Below are 19811 nucleotides of genomic sequence, written 5' to 3'. Positions count from 1 at the left end.
AATGTAATCAACTCAAGAGATTGAAACAATTGAGTAACCATTCATATTTCTCCTTTTAAAGAAAACTATTTTTGTTATGGATTGTAATGTCTTGAAGATAAGGCCAGATAATACTGCAAAACTAAATCAGTTTTAGGTAAATATAAGACAAATCTAGTTGTACAGGCTTCCATCATATAATTAGAAAATAAGCTTTTATATTTATTTATAGGTTACCATAAAGAAAAGATGAATCCAATTCTCAATGTCATGTATACAAAGTCACACTGATACAGATAAGAATGAAAATGAAATATGAATAATGGATGATGAATCATTTTCTTGGGTCTCCAGAAGCCACTTAAAAATTAAAATGAAAGGATGCCATGATTAATCTTTTGTTACATAAGGGCATTGAAAACAATTTTACTGTGAACTTCAGACCCCTTGATTCTGTTATGTTAAATAGACTCATTATCCCCAGGGGTTTATTTTTTCACCACAGAGTCCCAGTTCTTTGTACCAGAATTGCACACTCCTTACTTTCCAGTTCTGTCTGTCAGTATATTCTCTTCCCAGCATCTTCTCATCAAGAATTTATGGGGCCTTTGGGCACTCTCTTTTCCCTGTATGTCCCTCCAGATTTCCTCTCCACCCTTCATCCTGCTCTACCCTCTGGAGGCTGACATCGACGGATTGCACAAATGAGCTGTATTGACATCTGGCTTTCAGTTTATTCCAGCCAATAGGAGGGACCAGCAGGAGATCAGAGTTGGGAGGGAAAGAGAAGTTGGAATATTTATTTCATCAGCTCCCTTCCAGCTGGGCAGAAATTTGGTAGTGGTTTTGTTCTTCTGTTGAAAGCCAAATTCAAAGAGACAGAAAATAGATTGGTGGTTTTTAGAAATTTGAAGGAGAGGAAAATGGGGAGTGATTGCTAACGGATATGAGATTTTGACGGGTGATAAAAATGTTCTTGAGTTTGGTTGTGGTGGTCACAAAACTTTGCAAAGACCATTTAATTGTGCATATTAAAAGGATGAATCTTATGATGTGAGAATTATATCTCAATTTTAAAATGGATATAAAATATACAGGGGCACCTGGGTGGCTCATTTGGTTAAGTGTCTGACTCTTGATTTTTGGCTTAGGTTGTGAGCTTGGAGTTGTGAGATTGAGCCCTGAGTTGGGCTCTGCACCTAGCATAAAGCCTTCTTAAGAATCACTCTCTTTCTCTTTTCCTCTGCCCTTCCCTTTTCCATGCTCTCTCTCAAAAAAAGTGGCGGGGGGGACACCTGGGTGGCTCAGCTAGTTAAGCTTCCAACTCTTGATTTTGGCTGAGGTCACAATCTCAGGGTCATGAAATCGAGCCCTGCATCCATGCCCAGCATGGAGCCTGCTTGAGATTCTCTCTCTCTCTCCTCTCCTACTCCTCTACTTGCTTGCTCTCTCTCTCCCTCCCTTTCTCCAGAAAAAAAGAAAGAACATATACAGTGGACTATTATTCAGCCATAAAAAAGAATGAAATCTTACCATTTGTGACAACATGGATGGACATTATACCACATGAAGTAGGTCATACAGAGAAGGACAAATACTGATCTAACTTATATGTGGAATTAAAAAAAAAGTTCATAGATACAGAGAACAGATTGGTGGTTGCCAGAGGCAAGGGTAGGGAGTGGGCAAAATGGGTTGAAGGGAGTCAAAAGATACAAACTCCCACTTTTAAAATAAATAAGTCATGGGGATGTAATATACAACATGGTGACTATTGTTAATAATACTATATTGCATATTTGAAAGTTGCTAGGGGAGTAGATCTTAAAAAGTTCTTACCACAAGAAAGAAATTCTTTATAACTATGTATGGTGACAGATGTTAACTAGACTTATCGTAAACATTCCTCAACATATACAAATACTGAATCATTATGTTGAACATCTGAAATTAATACAATATTATATGTCACACCTCAATTTAAAAAATGGATAGACATTTCAAATTAAACTTTTGTAACACAAAGCAGAATATATTGATAAAGAAGAAAGGAAAGAAACACCAAAAACTGAAATCATAACACAAAAATACAAACCAAGAAAAATGAACCATTTAAATCAATTAAAATAAATAGGAAGAAAGGCCACGGTTCCTTTCCAGTTGTAAGAGAGCAACTGCAAACAATTGCTTACAACTACAGCTTACAATTTACAACTACAGCTCTTTCCAGTTTCCAGTAATGGCTCTACTCTTGAACCTACAGGCCTAGGATAGTAACAGCTCCCTGCTGTTGTTGGCTCTTGGGGGTTTTCCCTAGTTGGCTTCCTTTAATCCTGACCACAACAGACCTTTGTAAATGGTCCTTTTAGCAAACCCTTTTCATTTAATCCATTCAAGTACACCCTCTCTTCCCATACAAAGCTAGGACTTCTTCCCATGCAAGCCGCCATTGCCCATGAGATCATACCCAAACTCTTCTCTCTGACGTTTAACTCTCTTTCACCCTCCTGATTTGCAAGCTGTGATTCGACATTATTTTTTCTTCTTCCATATCACCTGTAGCACATTTTCTATGCTCTATCATGACTTTTCACTTTGTTTTAAATTCATATATAATTATTTAGTTAAGTGTAAGACATATTTCACCTAAAGATGACACAGAAATCCATTCTTCATACTTCTCATAGCTTGTAGTCCAGGAAAAGGCACCAACAGGGAGCTGGATTTGAAATTTTAGTTCATTATTTCTTGATTTGCTTCTTCTCCTTTCAAGCCTTTCTTATTTACTTTGAATCTTAACCCATGCTTTCATTCCTATTTTTCTCCTGGATCCAGTTCTTATAACCCTTTATAAAGCCATAAGTTATATAAGTTACTGGTGACAAATCAGAAGACTCTGAGTTTATGGGTCTGAATGTCTTTTGCTCTCTCAATGTAACAGTCTGAATTTTGTACCTTTCAGGGCACAATACAAAGTTCATCTTAAAATTGTTTTGGCTGATCAAAGAAAGGAGGTCTGTTTACGTAGAAAGTGTTATCATATTTACTTAAACTAAATGCCATTGTTAGTTTTTTATTGTATTTTTTAAAAAATCAAGCGAAGGATGCTCAGGGGTCATGTAGTACCCAAGGCTGTTGGTCCAGGGAGGATAAATAAAGATGAGCCTGGGGTGGATTTTTACAGCCAGATTCCTCTTTGGCTTTATACTTCAATCTATTACAGCAATGTCTCCTTTTATACCCCGAAAGGCCAGCTTGGGTTCTTTAAGACATGGCCAGAACACATCCCACAGATGATAGAGGAGGGGAGGACTTCTTTACTGACAGTAGAAGAGTCCAATTTTATTTTCCTGGTAATAAACTTAAGAGGCACTATATGTATCAACTTTAGAGGGGAGTGAAAGGAGTGAGGGGTAACTCAGCCCCATGGAGTCTGGGGAGGGGGTGGCTTAGATCGGGCATTCTGGAGCCACCCCAGTTATGGAGGGCATGGCATTTATTTCTGGTGTCATCTCTGCAACATGCTGTAGTAGAATGAGCATTGAACTCTGGAGTTGAACAGCTCTGTGTTTGGATTCTGGTCCTATCATTTCCTAGGACCAGGCATGCTGGACCGAACCAGTAATGGAACACGGTTCCTAGAGGGATTCTAGTTTTGATGACTTTGAAATCATTTATTCATTCAACAAGCATTCTTTTGAGTGTCTACTATGGTCCAGGCCCTATTCCGGGCATGGGAGATATTAAAAATGGAAGCAATATGAAGTTCCTAACCTCCCAGAATTTATCATGACTTTGCAGACTGGCCTCCTCTCCAGCCATCAATTGACCCTAAACGGGCTAGATGGCACATTGCCCCTCCTGTGTCCATAGGCAATCATGCAAAATGCACTAATTAAATGTCTCCATAATGACTCTGTGCTTCAGGAATGGCCTGGTGCCAATGCCTTGAAAAGACTGCTCCAAATGCCGCTCTTGTCCTGAAGCTAATGGATAAAGTGACCACAGCATACGCCTGGAATTGATTGTTTTCTTTAGATTTAATCAAGCACTTCTCCCCTCCGCCCCCCGAAAATGTTAATGCTTTCTTTCTACTATAGCCACCATACCTTAACATAAAAAGATTAAATTTCCCCTCTGACTTTTAATTATCCCCTGACAGCTTTGGGAAATGGCACGGGTAACAAATCAGAAATGCCAGTTGGCTTTGGAATGCATCCTGCGTGCTTTTGAAACAGATTTTCTGAGTTATGTTTTGAACAAATGTTAACGTTAATTTGTGTTTCCTTAACAGACACCAACAGATGAGCAGGAAAGGGAAAGAGGTCCTTCATGAATGTGGTGATGTGACGGGAGAACTTTCAAGGATTAACAAAACCATGAAGGTAATTGGCCAGCAGAAAAGGGAGAGCTCATGTAATATTTCTTAAGAATGTCTTTCCAGGTGATATATGCTAAGCTGGACATCAGACATTTCCCAGTTAGGGTCCATTCCATCTATAGCAGTGCTTCTCTAAGTATCTTTGGGAAAAGACTTGTTTGTTTGTTTGTTTGTTTGTTTGTTTAAGAAAATTACCAGTCTAAAATGCTAACTCTCAATTTCTGTACCTTATTTTTTCTATCACAAACCAGTAATGAACAATTAGCACTGGTCCATGAAGCATACTTTGAGTAGCCCTGTTCCATGTAAATAATAGTTACCACTTTTCAAGGAGCAGATATTATGCCAACTATATTACAAATGTTATAATTTCATCTTCACAACAATCCTGTGAGGTAACTCTTCTTTCCTGTTATACAGATTTTTTAAAAATGAGGTTTAGAGAGTTCAGGTAATAATCTGAAAGTCACAAAATCAGTCAGTGGTGGAATGTTTCTTTCTGACTCAAATTTATCTGTCACCATCTTTTCTTAAGGATCAGCAAGTAACAAGTTGAGTAGTTTGTAATGTGCAGGGTTATTGACAGAAGAATGACATCAAGGAGAATCAGATCTGATAGTCCAAGGTCATAAATTAACACTGGAAGCAAAAGACCAGGAGAACCAAGTCAGGCCTGAGTCAGGTACTAGGTAATTAAAGATAGGAATGGTTGAAACTGGATTGGTTGCTGGACTATCAAGTGTTCCTTATAAGCAGATACCCCAGTAAAAAAAAAATTGAATAAAAGGTTTTGCTTTGGTTAAGCATTTTTTTTCTAAAGCAACCAAAGATATTTTTATTAACAGCTGTCACTTGATTCTTCCATCACCTTCCAGTGTACCATCTGAGTCTCACTATAACTCAGTGGTCTTAATCCTTTTAAGGTGATAGGGTTATCAATACCTATCCATAAAGCTTTACTGTACATGGCAAAGAGAGAACACATCCTTTGTTATAGTGTCAGGCTCAATTGGAGGGTCTTTATCTTGAGAGAGACTAAATGACCATGGGACCATCCAGGGTCATCAAATTCAAGGACGTGTCTCTTCTTTATCAAAACACCCTCTTCAAAGGGAAGCACATCCGATAAGATTGACAGAACTGGGGGGGGGTAGATCAGTCCCTAAGGCTGGGAGGTGGGCACAGGATGATATTACTAAGCCATTTACAGGAACAGAAGCCTTCACCAGGGAATTAGCTCCTAGGGGGATGCATAGGAAACAGTGTGGCAACTTAGGGCTGGATCAGTCACCTGGGAGCAGGGGACATTAAAGCTAATAATGGAAACTACATTGGAAGCTAAAGTAGGAGGAAGAAATGCAAGGTGGAAAATGATACAGGAGAAACTGGCGGGGGTGTGTGTGGCAGGAATGCACTGTCAAGGCAGAGATGCAAGGCAAAAGGGAAAAGCCAAGAAAAAAGAGTCTCTGAGCAGGGGGAGGTGGTAGGTCAATTGGAGTAGATGAGGCCAAAGCATGTCCCAGCCTCAGGGTTTGGCCCAAGGTCGAATAAGTATGATATCCAATTTGTAGAAAATACAGGAAAACACACACTACAAGAAATCAGTCACTCGCATTCCCACAACCTAGAGATGATCATTTCAGTATGTTTCAAATGCATGATTTGACTTTGAGAGTCAGCAAATCCCAACCACACTGGTTTCCTGTGTTCCGAGTAGTGTATGTGTGTGTTGGAAAGAGGGAGAGATATTGAGGCCAGGACTCTGAAAATAGGGGCAGCTAATCCAGTTCTGAAAAATAGTGATAATGTTGCGGATGGCCAAAGCATCATGGGATTTCTGACCCAGAGAGAACTTGAAGATCATCCAGTTGGTGGTTTTAAAAATCTGTTCTTCAGAACTGTGTAGGTTTGTTGCAGATGCCTCCGAGGCTAGCTGGCCATGGAGTGGGGGAGGGTTGAGTGTACAACAGAATGATCAGGCTTATAGGTCTCCTGACCTGTCTTCAACCCAGGGGCTCTGCTTTATCTCATGTATATATTCCTTTCTGAGTAAGATCTCATTTGAAGAAAGAAGTCTACTGCTTTTAAAAGAGGAAAACAAAAATGATTGAAAGTCATTGCTCTAATGCCCAATCATGTTACACATAAAGAAATGGAAATCTCCAGAGATGAAAGGACATTTAGAAGATCCCATGGCTAGGTATGGTGGTTACCAGGAGTGCTCTTGATTCCCTAGGCCTTTTCTGACATTCTCCCTCAAATAAGCTGTGTCCTTTTGTGTCCTTCTTTAGAATAAGCCTCCTCTTCCTCAGAAAATATCTGGTCTTGGCTCAGGATTATACAGCCATGGGGTCATCTGCCACCTCTGTTGTCCCGGGTCTGAGAGGTTGCTCTGGGTATAGGATTTCGGGTGCTAAAATTGGAAGAGGCCCAGACCAAGCAGGACACTCTCTCAGGAAGCCCCAAGGCCCGGATCTTTCCTTATTAAGTACCCAGGATTCCTAACTAAGTTTCCATCTCAGTTTAGATTCTCAGAGTCCTTCAACCTTTGAATCCTAATCTTTGAGCCTGGCCTCCTCATTTTTGCTTCTTGACGCCATTGTTTCTGATTAATAACCTGTGCAGAAGCATTCCATCTGTTTGCTTCTTTCCACCATGGAGAGCACCCTCTATCTAGCCTTCATTTTTTTCCCCCTCTGAGATCTGATCACATGAAGTTGTTTATGTCACCATGTGTCACCTGCCCTCCATGTGAATTCTAATAACTGCTGGCTACTTTCCAGATCAATCCTGCCAAACTTTTGGTATATTCTGGAAGTTCCGAGACCCAAATTCAGACTTCTGTCAGTTTCTTTCCATCATCTTTTCTCTTCACTGCTGACACTTTAGCAAATTTGTATTTTGACTGGTGGAGGTCAACTACACATCTGATCCTCCGTGCAGTATGTGAAATGAGTTCCCAGACCTATCAAATTAGCAGGCGATAACTTTTTAAAACTCCATTTATCAAACAGCTAGAAAGAGTCTCTTTAGACCACTGCTAATCAGTGTATCTAAATTTTTCCTACCACTTAGTTTTACCTTCAAAAGACTTGCTACATATCATCCAGTGAAGGTTTTGTTAAGTAACTCAAGCGTGGAATTTTAGTGTCTCATTTGAGGAGAACTCTGCCAAAGTGTTCCTGTTACTCAACTCAGCATTTGGCCTGTGGGGAGAGCCTTGTGGCCTCTGCTCTGCTCATCTGCCCACTCAAATCTATTCTAGGCTTACTTCGTAGATTCTGATCTGAACTGTTTTTCAGAGTTCCAGACATGTTCTTTTCAAAAACAAACAGAAAAGAACTGGTTTGGCTGAACTCTGTGTCTGTCCTGCTCTCTCCAGCTGCAGCAATGGCACTCGGGCCTAAGTGCTCAAGGGATGTGATTAGAGACATGAGATAGCATTGAAATTCGTGCCATGCAGCATTCAAGTTCAGCTAGCATGTGAAAGATTATGGTGCTTTTCTTTCCAATTAGTAAACACTGAGTTATATTTTTGTCTTTTTCATTTTGTGTTTGTTTGGAGGGGAAAAAAATCACTTTACTTCCTTCTAAACTTATAACTAAGGAAGACAGACATCAATGGTGCTGCAAACATGCTATGGGAAAGAAAATACATAAATCAACCTATTTCCTATAGCAGCTACATCAGTAGAAGAAAAGACTGGATGGGAAAGTACCCTGGTAGTTTTGAAATTGAATTTAGGTTGGTAGCTCAGAGCATACTATCTTGGGACTCATCAGATACCAACATCTTTTGCTGCATATGAGAAAAGTGAGAATCAGGGAGGTCAAAGTAGTGGTTGTCCACTCTGGCTGTACACTAAATCTATCTGGGAACTTTAGAAAATAGGGCTGCCTGTGCCCCCCTTCCAGAGCCCATCTGATTGGTTGGGGATGGAACCTGGCATTGATGTTTTTTTTTTTCTTTAAAAAAAAAAAGCTCCCCCCCACCCCCGCCCCAGGTGGTTCCCATACGTAGCCTAAGTTTAGAATCCCTAAACTGAGTTTAAAGCTCAGTGGCAGAGTGGGGAGTAGAACAGAACCATGTAAATCCCAAATCAGAGATGTGTCCACTGCCCCCCATGCTGCCTCCTTACAGAACATGGGCTTTGGCATCGCAGAGAGCATTGAAATAGGGCGAGCCACCGCCACACTGGAGAGGAAAAGTGTAGCAGCCAGGAACTGTTTGAATAGAAGGGAGAATGCAAGACCCATGTTAGTCACATTCAGGCATTTCCCAGGAGACACAGGACACACAGGGAACTGCTGCCACACTACGTAACTCAGGTTGGACTTCAGTCAGATCTTACTCTGATTGTGGTACCCTCCGGAAAAAGATACTTATCGTTCAGCAAATGAAATGATGGTAGAACTTCTTCAGGAGGCAGATGCTTGGAATCCTCTTCCTTCCCAGAGGCTTCAAGGAACCCAATCATTCCTGCAAATTCCTTAAGTCAGCAGGTCATTCGTTAACCCCTCTTTTGCCACCCTAACATTCTGCCCCCTGTTACACAGTGGTGACCTGGAATCTGATACAGTGCCTGACCTATACTTAGTTCTCATTATTTGCAGGTTCCATATTTGCAAATTCACTAAAATTTGTTTGTAAACCCAAAATCAATATCCGCAGAGCTTTCATGGTCATTTGTGGACATATGAAAGGCAACAGAAAATTTTGGATCTCCCAAAGCGCATGCATACTTCCAGCTGAAGTTACATGAGACAAAGTTTCACCTACTTGGTTTTTAGCTCTAACACTATGAACAAGTGTACATTTGCCAGCCAACTTAGTGGCACGATCTTAAAATTTTTGTGCTTTTTTTGGTGATTTCACTGTTTAAAATGGCTTCCAAATATAATGCTGAGGTATTGTCTAGTGTTGCCAAACACAAGAAGGCTGTGATGTGCTTTATAGAGAAAACACATGTGTGCAATGAGCTTTGTTCAGGCATGACTTATAAATGATGGTGGCCATGAGTTCAATATTGATGAACCAACAATGTATATTGAAACAGAAATATACATAAGACAAAGTTATGTACTGGTCAGTTAACAAAAATGTCATGATCAGAGACTCTCAGGAACCTAAGTCTGTATTTTCCCTAGAGCAATGTTGCAGTATTTGCTAAATTGGTATTCAAGGTAACTTCATAGAACATCACTACTGCAAATAACAAGAATCTACGATATATGATAAGTGCTCAAGAAATGCTTATTGGGCAAATGAGCAAGAGAACAAAAACCTCACATCTGCATATTTTTATGTATACAAAATTGTATGTGTATTCGTAATGAATTCAGCGCTGGTGCTGAGGCCTCAAAGATGCCAAAAACAGGGATCCCTGGGTGGCGCAGCGGTTTGGCGCCTGCCTTTGGCCCAGGGCGCGATCCTGGAGACCCGGGATTGAGTCCCACGTCGGGCTCCCATGCACGGAGCCTGCTTCTCCCTCTGCCTGTGTCTCTGCCTCTCTCTCTCTCTCTGTGTGACTATCATAAATAAATTTTTTTAAAAAGATGCCAAAAACAGCTAGCCTTTACTGAGTTCTTACAGTGAACCAGACGCTTTACATGTATTATTTTATTTTATCCTCACAACAGTCCTAGGAGGCAGACGCTTATTTTCTCCATTTTTCAGAGAGGGTAACTGAGGCCCAAAGAAATGAAAGAACTTGCTCAAAATCCCTCAACTAGGAAGCAGTGAATACATATTTGAACCCAGATAGCTTAACCATTGTTATGAGCTGAATTGTGCTCCCACAAAACTCATATGATGAAGTCCTACCCTTGAGTACCTTAGAATGTAATGTATTGGAGACAGGGTTTTTAAAGAGGTGATTAAGGAATTAAGGACAAATGAGATCATTGGGGTTGGCCATCATCCAAAATGACTGGTGTCCTTATAAGAAGAGGAGATTAGGACACTGTGACATGCACAAAAGAAAGACAATGTGAAGACACAAGGAGAAGATGACCATCCACAAGCCACAAGAACAGAGGCCCTCAGAAGGAACCAACCCTGCTGACACCTCGATCTTAGACTTCTGGCTTTCAGAACTAAAAAATAAATAAATTTATTTATTTATGGGGAAATAAATTTCTGTTGTTTAAGCCACTTAGACTGTACTACTCTGTTATGGCAGCCTAAGCAAACTAATACAACTACACTCTCAATGCCTGGCTGATAAATAAGACATGGCCCCAGACTCCAGATCATTCAGAGTCTAGCCACTTGTCATAATCCACTGGAGGCGGTGTTCTCCCGGGGAGGGAGGAGTATAGTTGCAAATGAGGCTATGACTAAATCTGGAATTCTGGAACTGCCTGCAAGAATGGAGCGAGGGAGGAAAAAGTGCTGGATCTTGGGCCAAAGCCAAGTGGAGCATAAAGGTGGCCAAGCCAGAACAAAGCACTGGGAGGGGTGCCAAGTAACAGAATTACAAGTAAAACAGGAAGGAGTTGTGCTGGATGAGAAATGAGCCAAATTGATCTGGCCGAGAAAGAGGACCAGGTCACAAAGGCAAATGTTTAAAAAGCAAAGCCCAAAGGCATAAGACAATGAGAAAGGGATTGTGAAGACTGCTTTCTGGATCCGTAGCCCACCTGAGACCCAACTGGCCATAATGTGCAGCTCTAGAAACCTTAAACCCACTTCCTTTTTGTGCTCCTTTATCTGGATAAAAACCTCACTGTTGAAATTGGATTCTAACATCCCCATTAATATATGGTTGAGTGACAGACTGATCATAACTGTGTCATGTTGGGTTCCCCAGAAGCAGATGCTATGACAAAGATTCTGGAACACAGTAGTTTTTAATTTTAATAGCAGAGAGGATAAATCTCTCCTTATTTTCTACGTTTTCAAAAACATTCTTGACAATTTTGCATACATTGTTTTCTTAAGTTATTATTTCCCATTTAAAAAAGGAAGTCCATCGTGTTTCTGATGGAAACTACATGAAACTGATATATTTATTTGAAAGGGATTAGCATATTTATTATATCAAGACTTCCTATCTAGGAGCAGGATCTATCTCTACATTTATTTGGGTCTTGTTTTATGTCCCTCAATAACATAAATAGCTCTCAAGTAAATCTTATACTTTCTTTGCTAATTTTTTTCCTGTTTTGTAGTTTTTGTCTCCATTGTTCATAGGATGTGTGTGTGTGATTCCCCACATCCCCCCATTTCCATTTCTCTCTGCTTTCTACTAGTAAATGAATTGATTTCTAAAATATTTCCCCTGGTACCTTGTATGTTACTAAATTATTTTACTTGTGATCCTCTAATCTACTTTTTAATTGCACCTATTAGGTTTCCTAAGAAGCCGTCATACCATGTGCACATCAAGATAATATGACTTCCAATATTTACATAAATTCTTCTCTTTTTAAGGCCTGTTGATAAATCATTGGATGCTACATATGAAACTAATGACGTGCTAGATATTGGCTAATTGAATTTACATGAGAAATCGTAAAAATAAATAAATAAAAGAAAGCTGATCGCACTGGCTGGAACTCTGTAAAAATGAGAACGCTGTTGGCTGGCATTTAGCTTAGAGCTGTGCACCCCATGTGTCCCTCCTGGTGGCTCTGCCCTCAGGGTGAAATTGCTGGGTCAGAGCGCCCCCCCACCCAGCAGCACCAATCAGAGGGTGAGGGAGGGATACAATTTGAGGAGGCCTCTGCCTAACTGTGAGCTGGATGGGGTGGGGGGGCCCCGCGGGGCAGGGTGTGAAGTACATCTCCAAGACGTGACCCACACGATGATTTCTAATCATAGTAGTGACATTTTTAAAAACTAAGAAAATCTGAGCTGCTTACTTTTCGGGTCTGGTCAAAACACCCCCCCACCTCCACCCCGTTAAACAGAGTGGGGTGAAAATGCCCCCGGCAACACATCTTGTGCCCAAGGGGAAGCTGGAGGCACCGTCTGCCACTCCCTCACTGCGCCTGAGGACTGTGCAGGTGCCACGTGGCTCTGCTGTTGTTTGCAAAGCCCAGCCCGCGTCTCACCCCCTTCTCTGTCGTCAGGAACAAAACCCGCTTCACATGCCCAGGCCCACGCGGACCCACGTGCTGAGCATTATAGGCAACTACACAAAGCTTGCTCTCCTCCTCTCACTGCTATGAGGAATTCTTTTTCATGCTTTGGAAATGAGTAGCTGGGGTCATTTGCTCTCCACCTCTACCTTTTTGCTCTCCTGTTTTGAAATCACCATGCCAGCTCTGAGAAAGCTAAGATCAAGGCACCCTGGTTATCAGATGATTTCTCTCTTCTATCTCGACCCCTCGTCATCCCCCTTCCATCATCCTTCCATGTGGTACAAGTATTTATTTGAGTGCCTTGGGCTCTAAGCTCTGCAGGGCGAGTGGCTGTGTTTTAGTTTTCCTCTTCTGCTCTCTGAGACACCTGTAATAATTATCAGCCTAAAATTAACCCAATTCATCAGATGCGCAGTGTTTGGTTGCTCTTCAAAGCTTTTTGTTTTTTCCTGGCCAGTGCTGGCTGGAATGGCATGATGCTAGCCTAAATTTCACATGCATACAATGAGAAGATTTGCCTCATTTTTCTAGGACTTTGATGCTTTGGTGTTTTGCGCCCAGGCTGATAGCGCAAGTTGCCTAGTAACCAGCTGAAGACCAGCACCAGAGTAGAAACTGGAGAAGCCACATTCCTTAATAATGAGAGCAATAGCTGGGAACCAGTGAGTTTGGGGTCACGGTTGGGCTGGATGCTCATTCCTTTGAGGCTGTGACTGGCGTGTCTTTTATTAAGCTGCTCAAATCCTCCATCTGTAAAATGGGCCTGACATGTGACAGTGGGTCCCTCGGGCATGGATCGTAAGCATTAATCAAGAATCCAGAAAACAGTTTGAATTCCTTGGAATCAACGCACCTGGGAAATACATCGGATTGAAAATAACATGGTGCCAGCACAAAGACAATGTGGGAAAGCAGGACCAGCTAAATCCCTGATTTCCAAGATTCTAAAGCAAACGCAATAATAGCTGGTTCTCTGCTTGCCTCCTGGCCAAGATAACTGTGTTTATACGATTACCTCAAGGACAGAAAGTTGTGACAAATGCATTGAAAATGGAGAAGAAATGTACCAAAGTGTTACAAAACAATCTGAGCTACTTGGTCTGAGGTCAATCCACATATGTGGCATCTACTCAGCACTAATTTGGCTAGTCTTACTTAAAGAAGTCTGTCACTCCAAGGAATTGAAATCTCAAGACACAAGGTATATGGTGCCATGAATTATAAAAATAGCTTCATCTGGGTTTTAATCTCTTCCATTGATGCTAAGGTAGAATTTGGGGTTACCTGAGCCAACATGCCTCGTCTAGGGTTCAAGAACTTCTCTCACCCCGGCAATCGGAGCATGCTTTTGCCCCCTCACAATTACCCTGGGCAGACCTTGCATTTCCCTCCTGCTGCTTTATTTTTCCTTCCCTCACATAACGTGGCATTCTTCATTGCCGTGAACCTAGAGGCTCACAAACTTCTGCCTTTAAAATGTGGGTGTGTTTTTTTTTCTTCATAGTTCTCTTGGATGATCCGAAACAAAATTATCCTGAGAATCGCCAGCTCAAGTTATCCTTTTGTAAAAATGGACTGTTTTATTTCCCAGGCCCACAGTGGTCATGGAGTCCCTGAGGCATCACTAGGCATCAAGAAGAATGGAGTCCAAGTCCTTTCTCTTCTGTTTTCTGTGCATGCTTGAGGCAAATTACTCATCTCTTGCAATCTTAGATTCTTTCTATAAAACAGATAATACACTCAAAAGTTGTTGAGAGGATTAGATAAGGATATAATGGACACATATACATAAAGATCATTATGTATACATGTGTAATGATAACATAGATATAGACATACATGGTCATATATCTATATCTTTCTCTTTTTCTCTCTCTCTAGACCATATATATGTATTATAATATATATTCAGCAATTTCATAAGTACTCTGTGTTCAACAAACTTGTTATCAATAGCACTTTCCTTTCTCTCTCTCTCTCTCTCGCTCTCTCTTCACTCTCCCTCCCTGTCTCTTTCCCTTCCCTTTTTCTAGCTCTCATACCAATCATGATGGCTTTTCTAGAAGCTAGAGGTAGGACCCTGTATTACCTAACAAAAATAGATGTGTTCCTTTGGAGGGAATTTTAAACCAGGTTAGAAAGTAAAACATCTTGTCCACCAGCCTGCCTTATGAGTTTCAGCAATGTCTGGAGAATCCAGCCACTTCATGTGTTCCTCCACTCCATGCCAGGGCCACTCGTTAATCACAAGTGCAAACAGCATGATTACTACACAAGGCAAAGATACCTCCTATTAAAAAAAAAAAAAAAAAAAAGCTGGGCAGCCCGGGTAGCTCAGCGGTTTAGCGCTGCCTTCAGCCCGGGGCCTGATCCTGGAGACCCAGGATCGAGTCCCACATTGGGCTCCATGCAGGAGCCCTCTCTTTCTCTCAGTGTCTCTCATGAATAAATAAAATCTTTTTTTAAAAAAGAGGGGTAGACAAGTTTTAATTACCTTATACTGTATCTATTTATTCATAAGAGACAGAGAGAGAGGCAGAGACAAGGCAGAGGGAGAAGCAGGCTCCCTATGGGAAGCCTGATGTAGAACTCAATCTCAGGACCCCGGGATCATAACCTGAGCCAAAGGCAGATGCTCAACCACTGAGCCATCCAGGTGTCCCATACTGAATATTTTTAAGTGCTGTTCACCAAGCATAAAAGGAAAGCATCACAAGTCACAACCCTAGAGAGAGAGAAGCCATCTTACACTGAAAACTCTCAAGGGCTACTAGGCCATTTGTGCCTTCTCTCTGGGTATTAGGGAACTCACTGTACAGAGACATGATTGCTTTTGGCTCAATCTGATCCACCAGCAAGGACTCTGAAAGGCATTCATTTAATCACTTGTCCTGAAACCACTACTGAAAGTGCAGCCAGCTGAGCTGACGCAGGAAACCAGGTCCCTGCGCCTAACTTGGAAGACGAGAGGAAGAATCACACCAGAAGGTTGACTAAAGGCCAGGTACTATGATGGCCCTCGCCCTCAGAACACTGGGAATTTCTAAACACTGCCCTGACCCACAGTAGTTTTCTTCAAATACAGGAACTTTTGGAAATCCCATTCTGTTTCCCTGTGAAACACATCTGGGTGCTTCAATGGGGGGCAGGTGATTCCCAAAGGCTGATGGCTCCAATGACATGTGACTTTGAAACTGGCTCTTTTCTAAAAAGAAGCAGAACAGAGGTCTCTTCCACTTCTGTTCTGGTCTGCCCAGGACTTTGCCAGCTTTAGCTGTGAGTGTGCCTAGTCCTGGGAAACCCTGCAGTCCTGGGGAAACACAGAACAGCTTTCTTAAATGTAGCCAGGGGTGGGGATGGTCACATGATCACCAATTTCTTTAAGTAGAATAAGGCCTTGCTCAATTTAGAAAAATCCAGAAAAAAACTTTATTGGTCAAGCCACAATCCACATGCCATTTGAGATCTGCTCTTTGTTCTCCAATTCAATGGCTGTATTTAGTTTTGAGGCAGAAATCCCTTTGCAAAATGGCTGAAAGCTATGGAACCTATCCCTTGAAAAATCTATACACATCCACATTATATTGAAGTATAACATACATAGTGTGCTGAAGTTACATAAGGTTACAGTCTGATAAATTCTCCCAAACTGAACACACCCCTATCAATAGCACCCAGATCAAAAATAGAATATTACCAGCACCCCAACAAGACCTCTTTTTCCCTCTTCAATTATTAGACCATCAAGAGTAAATGCTACCCCGACTTCTGACACCTTAATTAGCTTCTGCCTGCTTTTGAATTTCATATAAAGGAAATCATCTAGTATATACACTTTTATATTTGGCTTCTTAAAATTCAACATTATGTTTGTGAGAGTAGTCCGTGTTATTCTGTGTAGTTGCAGTGCATTAATTCCCATGTAGATTCCATTGTACTGACTGTACCACATTCTATTAATCTGTTCTAATATGATGGATATTTTGGTAGTTTTTAAATTTGGACTGTTGAGAATAGTATTATTACATTCTCATACATGTGTTTTAGTGAACAACTGTGCATTTCTTTCAGATATAAACCAAAAAAAAAAAAAAAAAAAGAATGGCTGAGCCCTACAACGTATGTATGTTCAGCTTTAGCAGATACTGTTTTTATTTCATTTGTTTTTTTTAAGATTTATTTATTTATTTATGATAGACATAGAGAGAGAGAGAGAGAGGCAAAGACACAGGAGGAGGGAGAAGCAGGCTCCATGCTGGGAGCCCGACGTGGGACTTGATCCCAAGACTCCAGGATTATGCCCTGGGCCAAAGGCAGGCGCTAAACCACTGAGCCACCCAGGGATCCCCTATTTCATTTGTTTTTAAGTTGACATACAGTGAAATTCACTTTTGTTTTGGTGTCAAGTTCAGTGACTTTTGACAAATGCATGGTGTCATGTAACCACTACCACACTCTGGATTAAACCACAAAAGCTCCCCTAAATTCATGCTGTTCCTTTATGGTCAACCCCTTACCCACCCTTTTTCCTGAAAAGCCACTAGTCACTCTATAGTTTGCTTTTTCAGAATGTCTTATAAATGGCATTATTGCAGTATGCAACTTCTTAGACTGGTTTCTCTCATTTGGCACAATGTATTTGTGATTTATCTATGTTGTTCATATATACTTAGATTATTCCTCTCTATTATTGAGTAGCATTTCATTTTATGGATCATAATTTGGATTTTTGAAAAATATTTATTTATTTATTTATTTATTTATTTGAGAGAGAGCGCAAGTGGGGTGGGGGTGCAGAGGCAGAGGGAAAAGCAGACTCCCTGCTGACCAAGGAACCTAATGCAATGCAGGGGCTTGATCCCAGGACCCTGGGATCATGACCTGAGCCAAAGGCAGGCACTTAACTGACTGAGCCACCCAGGTGCCCCTGGATCACAATTTGTTGATTCATTCATCTGTTGAAAGACATTTTTTTCACTTTAAGGCTTTTATAAAAATTCACGTACAGCTTTGTGTGTGAATATAAGTTTTCATTTCTTTTGGATAATCACTTAGGAATGTTAGTGCATTTGGTATTTTGTTTACCTTAAACTGTTAAATTATTTTCTAGAATGTCTGTCCCATTTTGAGTTTCCATCAGTAATGTATAAGAGCTCCAGTTGCTCTGAATGCTCACAGCACCTGGTATTAGGTTATTGTATAAACCATTCCGATAGCTGTGTAGTCATATCTTATTGCAGTTTTAATTTACATTTCCCTAGTGACTAATGATGTTGAACATACTTCCATGTGTTCATTTGCCATCCTCAGATACTTTATGTATTCTGTCCAGGGTTTTTGGTTGTAATCAGTGGGAGGATGGAATGAAGTGTGTTTATCCCATTTTAGCCAGATCCAGAAGTCCTCCATACCATTTTTCTCCAATTTTTTTTCTCCAATTTTTAATTGAAATATAGTTGACATCTAATATTAAATTGGTTTCAGGGGTACAACAGGGATTTAACATTATATACATTACAAAATGCTCACTACAATTAGTGTATTACAGTATTATTGACTATATTCCATATGCTGTACTTTTAAGCCCCGTGATTTACTTATTTTATACCTGGAAGTTTGTACTTCTCCATCTCTTTTTTTTTTAAGATTTTATTTATTTATTCATGAGAGACACAGAGAGAGAGAGGCAGAGACACAGACAGAGGGAGAAGCAGGCTCCATGCAGGGAGCCCAATGTGGGACTCCATCCCGGGTCTCCAGGATCACGTCCTGGGCTGAAGGCGGCGCTAAACCACTGAGCCACTCGGGCTGCCCTGCTTCTCCATCTCTTTCACCCATTTCGCCCATCTCCTCACTCCCCCCCTTTGGCAACTACCAGTTTATTCTCTGTATTTATGAGCCTGTTTCTCTCTTTTTTGTTGTCATTATGGTTTGTTTTGTTCTTTAAATTCCACAAATAAGTGAAATCATATGGTATGAAAAGATGCTCAGTGTCATTCATCATCAGGAAGATGCAAATCAAAATCACAATGAAACATCACCTCATACCTGTTAGAATGGCTAGTATCAAAAAGGGAAGAGATAGCAAGTTTGTTGGGGAGGATGTGGAGAAAAGGGTACCTCTGTGCGCTGTTGGTGGGGATGTAAATTGGTGCAGCCACTGTGCAATACGGTATGGAGTTTCCTCAAAAAACTAAACGTAGGAATATCATATGATCCAGTTGTTCCACTGCTGGGCAATTATTCAAAGGAAGCAAAAACAGTAATTCAGAAAGATATATGCACCTCTATGTTTACTGCAGCATTATTTACAATAGATATGGAAGCAAGCTGAGCACCCATCAAAAGATGAATGGATAAAGAAGAGGTGATATATATAGACACACAATGGACTATTACTCGGTCATAAAAAGAATAAAATCTTGCCATTTGTGATAATATGGATAGACCTGGGGTATTATCCTAAATGAGATAAGCCAAACAGAGGAGGACTCCATACCTTGAACTGAATTTTAGCATTTTCCTCAGAGAATATGCTTTCTGTTGGTCTTATAGACAGCAGAGCAGATAAATAGAGCATTAACAGCATGAGGACTCCAGAGGCTATGAATGCATCTTGACAACACTCAAGGACACCTCTTCTTTGAATCATGCCTCCCGATTTGTTGAGAACCTGCTGTTCTGTGTGATAAGCTCCTACAAAATTCAAGTGTGCAGGAAAACTCATTTGAATTAATTGAAAATACATCCACACCCATCTTCTGTCAACCCATTTTGCTTCCCAAGGAGACAAACTCACCCATGCCCTTTGGGCTATGGTCTTTTAAACTGCTATCATAGAAGATAAGTGGATCTACTTGGGTGCTTTCTCCCTTTTCCACAGTGTTCCTGGAATTACCTCAAATTTCATTTGACCCTGTATTCCCCAAAGTAGTGAGACAGGCTTCCCCCTGATGTACACACACTTCTCAGGCTGCCTTAACAACAGAATTGGTAAGGCACGAGTCCTGGTGATCAGCTATGACAACACATTTGTCTAACTGGAGCTGGTCTCAAAACATACTATTTCTGGTATAGCCAGAGCTTAAGTCTAAAGATGCCCATGTATTGACATCCATCTTCACTTATTAGGCAGGATTACTCGAACCCATACATAATCCTCTAGGAGGACATCAGGCGTTTTAAACAGCTTCATTAACTCATCCAGGTCATTAGAATAATGCTCCTCAAAGTGTGGCCTGCAGAATGGCAGCCTCAGCATCAACTGGGAGCTTGCTAGAAATCCCGAGGTTCAGGCAGCCCCTCCTAAATGAGGTCTCTGGAGGTAGACACAGGAATCTGTATCTTAACAAGCTTTCCAAGG

The 19811-nt window shown here is 40.9% G+C and overlaps 1 protein-coding gene across 15 annotated transcripts in view; it reads left to right on the top strand.

Annotated features, from left to right (window-relative positions):
* Positions 1-19811, top strand: part of FANCB (FA complementation group B) — a 459601-nt gene that overhangs the window by 299904 nt on the left and 139886 nt on the right. For all 15 annotated transcript variants that reach the window (XR_005386142.1, XR_005386146.1, XR_005386147.1 and 12 more), the window contains one exon: positions 4274-4364. The gene's annotated coding sequence lies outside the window, so the exon portion shown is untranslated. The remainder of the gene's footprint in view (positions 1-4273; positions 4365-19811) is intronic.

The sequence above is a fragment of the Canis lupus genome, chromosome X (assembly GCF_011100685.1).
Source record: "Canis lupus familiaris isolate Mischka breed German Shepherd chromosome X, alternate assembly UU_Cfam_GSD_1.0, whole genome shotgun sequence".
NCBI lineage: Eukaryota > Metazoa > Chordata > Mammalia > Carnivora > Canidae > Canis > Canis lupus.
This window is presented reverse-complemented; position numbering and strand designations above follow the sequence as displayed.